The sequence below is a fragment of the Sipha flava genome, unplaced genomic scaffold, assembly GCF_003268045.1.
Source record: "Sipha flava isolate LNK unplaced genomic scaffold, YSA_version1 40_pilon_pilon, whole genome shotgun sequence".
NCBI classification, from domain to species: domain Eukaryota; kingdom Metazoa; phylum Arthropoda; class Insecta; order Hemiptera; family Aphididae; genus Sipha; species Sipha flava.
In genome coordinates, this window is record NW_020273126.1 from 1,436,604 (window position 1) to 1,441,575 (window position 4,972).

Below are 4,972 nucleotides of genomic sequence, written 5' to 3' on the forward strand. Positions count from 1 at the left end.
TATTAAAGCTATTTATTTTAATTATTGGATAGTAATGTTAAAGATGTATGTAAAAAATAATTTTGTGAGACCAAAAATTTTAATTGCCTAGGGGCCTACAAATGTTTAATTTGGCACTGACCACACATAATTTTTGATCGTTAATATTTTAGTTAGATATATCACATAAACTATATTATAGTCTCTAAAAATATGGCCTCAAGCCACACAAAACCTTTTCTATAAAAATTTTTTTTATAACTTCATAAAAAAATTCATTATAAAACCACTCAGTAAGTTGTATTATTGAAACGCATAAACACGTTTTTGTACCGTGCTTTTTGCTAATGGTTGTCTTCATTATAAAAATGATATATATTATATTGATTTAAACAATTTAATTATAATAAAAAACCAATGTATATACGAATCAATTATTTAACACACGAGTGAAGCCAACCTATTCAGTTTGTAGTTTATAATTTACCTATTCAATGTTAAATATATATATTTATTTTATATGGTCTGCGTAGGAAACTTGTATGAATATAATATACCTACCATTTATTATAATCCGTTCATTTTTACCCGTTATAATCATTGACATTAAATGTCTCAATTACCGTTAATTCGTATACATTTGTTTATCATATATATATCATATCATATCACTATGTTCATGGGCCTTGCCCTGAATTATTTTATAAAATAAAATAATAGGATGTCAGAATTTACCAAGTTGTTAGACTAATTTGGTCACAGAGATAAGGACATAATACTATCTTATCACGTTTCATATAACTATTTTATAATTTATAAAGAGCTGTTTGTAATACATGTACATTTTAATTTGTCCAGATGTCTATGTTTGATTTTCAAGTTTACCATTATCCCAACTCGAATAGCTAAGCTTGGACATTCTATTGACACAAATAACATACGTACAGTTATAGCTCAAGTCGAATGGCTGATTTTGGACGTTCTATTTATGCAAAGGACACACCTCCAGTTCAACTTACTGTAAGTTATAAATTATTTATTTTCATTATTAAATAAATGTAATAAAATATAAAATGCATTTTGGTTGAACAATTTAAAAGATTCATAATTTAGTACGAGAGTAAGTTACTTACTTTTCCTTTATAGCAAACCACAAAATATTTTTTAATCTTTGTTTTTATATTCTCTTCATTACATTTTTCCTAAGAACAAAACATTAACTATGTTAACATGGTTAAACCAATCATGTTACGTATCTTAGTGATACGACGAGATATTATATTTCATTAATTCGTCCACAAAAAAACTTAAATTAAAATCGAATTGGACAAAACATACATTTATTAAAAATGTAGCCATAATTAATTTAATGTAATTACTTATGGACAGGAACTTGCCCATATTATACTTTATAATAATTTATTGAAAATTACATTAAATTAACTATGGCTATATTGTTCGAAAACTCAACTATAATAAACTCGAGTTAACTCTAGTCAACTGCGCGTCGTTTGAAAATACTGAGTTAACTCTACGATTTTCGTTCGGAAACATGTTCTATACTTAGAGTTAACTCTTATTACCGCGAATGAAAAAGATAGGTTATTCGTTAATCTACTAATAATAAATCTTATCATAATGTATAAATAACAAGTATGTGCATAGGTATATTTCATTTTATTTTCAATGCTATCGTTTTTATTTTGTAGTTTGTGGTAACTTTGAAATTATAGTTTTTATCATACACATTTATTGCAGTGTTTGCCTAATACCACACTTTTTATTGTACACAATTTTAATCTCACTTGAATGCATTTTGTTTATATTATACTTACTATGATAATAATTTTTCCATTGAATCGAATAACAAACAGGTTTTCAAATCATCTTGTACCATCTTGGAATAATTATAACATATAATTTAAACAAATTGTAGAATACATTTTCTTAAGATTTTCAATCGTTTATAAAAATGTTTTTATTATATAAAAAAGTTCACTGTTCACATTTTTGGAATGATCTTGATTAAATTCTACTTTACTCTAATTTCAAATATTCGAATGCACCCCACGAATATAATAACGATAGTAGTAAATTATATATTTCGTGACCTTATATATGCGTTCATATCACAATATTTACGAATAAAGTAAAACCATTAGTGGTACCATTGATTATAAATATTCATTGATGGTACTTTTTTACATAAACATTACAGAGTATGTCCATATCTTTTTAAGTACTGCTTTATATCCATTGACTAGAGAAGTTAGTAATAATGTAAAAAAACATAAAACAATGTGTATACTTGTTGTGTAATGGTATGTAAAATTCGCTTAGCTAAAGGAGGTCGAAGATTTCATAGGTAAAATATTTTCAGTTGCATTAAGAACTTTATTATGAAAATAGCAGTCTACAGTTTTAAACACTCATATATTCAAAAATGTTGCGGAGATGCCCTTCAATAATTGATAATATGGTCCATCATATCTAGATGAGGCACCGAGAGTCTACAATATTATCATCATTATAAGACGAAATTCAAAATGCGTAAATCATAATTGTGTCGACGTTTATACCTCGTTTCACGTAACGAGTGCTTGGCCGAGAAACTTGTTTTGTTGGTCGGTCTAGTAGGTACTGAAGTTTGTCGAGTCAGCGTTTATACGCCTTTTATTTGCTGGGCCGAGGGACTTCCCCCACATCCAAAATTAACTGTACTTGGCGTGTCTAAACCGCCAGCCGAGTGTTATCGCGTAGTCACGCAAATGTTTAGACACGCCGAGTAGTTACAGTCAATTTTGGTATGGAGGGTAGTCGCTCGGCCGAAGGAATAGAAACCGTTTCTATTCACCCGCTTGTTCATTTTACAGTGCCAAGTAATTGTTTCTTGAGTTCACACGGGACAGCATTCGTCACGTGTAAACGAGGCAATTCGCAAGTATTAGTGTAATATTTATATTTTATATATAATCTGTATTTCATTATTATTATGTATATTCCAAATTTTCTTATCATTCCAAATTATTTATTACCATAATATCATAGACATTCATAATATACAGTGTACAAAATATATTATATAAAAATTTAAATAATTTATATAATCAATACCTAGTAAATATATAAATATAATTAATTTTTTAGGTATATTATAATAAAGTGCTGAAATACATAATGAAAACATCAGTGTCTGATTTATGTATAGATGTTTTGTAATTATATGTGATTATAATATAAAGTCTTAATTAATTAAGGAACTTATTTTAAAGGGTATTATAAATAACATTTGACATTTAAGAGAAAAATTATTTGAGTATAATAAAATTATTTATCATTTTTATAATATGTATTTTGCTGTAATGTGCGAACAAAGGAAAATTAAAAATATATTTATATATAATATGTAACTGATACTTTATCTTATTATCTTAATTACTTATTTTTTTCATAAATATACTGCATATTATGAAATTATATAATTATTTATGCAGGGTTTTTGAAACATCAATTTTATAACACAACTAATATGATATTTCTCTTAAAGAGCATTCATAAATACTACTGTTATTTAAATATAGTATATCATATATTTTAAATGTTACTATGTAAAATATTTTTAGCTAACATTTATATTGTATATATATTATATAGCTAACATATTTTAAGCCCATGAACTTATTCATCTATTATTCCCCTAGTTTTGAATTGAAATTTCTTCTCAATATTAAATTTATAAAATTTTAATTTAAGATGGGTTCCAAATAATTGAAAAGTATTTTAGCCTTATATTAGCTATTAATTAGGCGCAAAAATCATCTATAATGATCATCATATAAATGTCATTAATTTGAACTATGCATTATGAAATTATACATTAAAAAATATTTTTATATACTTAATTTAAGAAGATATAATATAATTATACCTATAAGTTTATATTATATTAGAAACAAATTTGTTATTCAATAAAAGTGAGTTATGACTAAACATTTTTTGATAGATATTTGTCTAATATATCTATTAGTAATTTAGACTAAAAGTTTTCCTATACTATATATAAAAATAATTACAGTAATATACTACCTATATTATAGATTAGTCAATGGAAACTGTCTATTTGTCCATTTCTATAGAACCATTATATGAAGAGAAAAAAATTGGTTATAAAAATATATACTTCTGGGGATTAGCTAATTTATGATGAACTATCCAATTAATATTTGAAACAAAACTAAATAATTTAACGCATTCATTAGCTGAATAATTGTCTGTTCAGTTTATTTACTAGATTTTTTTCAATTGGGAGTATTAAAAAAGTTTATATCTATTTTAACTTAGTAATGGCGTAACTTTGTTTTTATTTAATATTATAATTCTTAATTAAAAATTATTTTAATTGTTTAATATTTTATTATAAACGACTCGGACAGTAAAACCTTCTAATAAGGCGCTAGAAAGGCAGCTACCCACTCTGCTATCCCCGTAGACACAACTTTGTATATACAGTAGATTCCCTCTCGTCCGCCACTTCAGTTATTCCGACCATAGTATTATCGATATGAATTCTTAATGAGCATTTGGATTTTCCTATTTATAGTATGTAGCTAGATATATTTATAAAATTAATTGCCAGTTTACTATTTATTTATTTTTTATTTATTTTATTTAATTATTTATTGAATTTAATATATGTATGTAATTTAAAATAATATTTGAAATAGTTAAATAAATAAATTTAATAAAAATTTTTCGTCAAATGTTTCTGTATATTCTGATAATGCGACTTTTTTCGCGTTCCAATCACACCCCGAGTCACGAAGGTGACGGATTAGAGGGGTTCTACTGTATGTTACCATTGGCGCCAAAGTTATATAATAGGTAGTCGGAAAAAAAAAAATTTAAAAAGGCCACAATATCTGAATATTGTCTCCTGGGGTACCAGGGGGAGGGAGTGGTAGTTTTAACCTAAAAAATATTTATATTCAGTTTA

General features: G+C 25.8%; 1 long non-coding RNA gene across 1 annotated transcript; it reads right to left on the reverse strand.

Annotated features, from left to right (window-relative positions):
* Positions 1 to 925: 925 nt before the first annotated feature.
* LOC112688812 lies at positions 926 to 1,532 on the reverse strand. The gene is made up of 3 exons (XR_003149082.1): positions 1,451 to 1,532; positions 1,113 to 1,181; positions 926 to 997 (listed from the first exon to the last, which is right to left on the reverse strand). It is a non-coding gene; the product is annotated as an uncharacterized LOC112688812 (long non-coding RNA).
* Between the last annotated feature and the right edge of the window lie 3,440 nt (positions 1,533 to 4,972).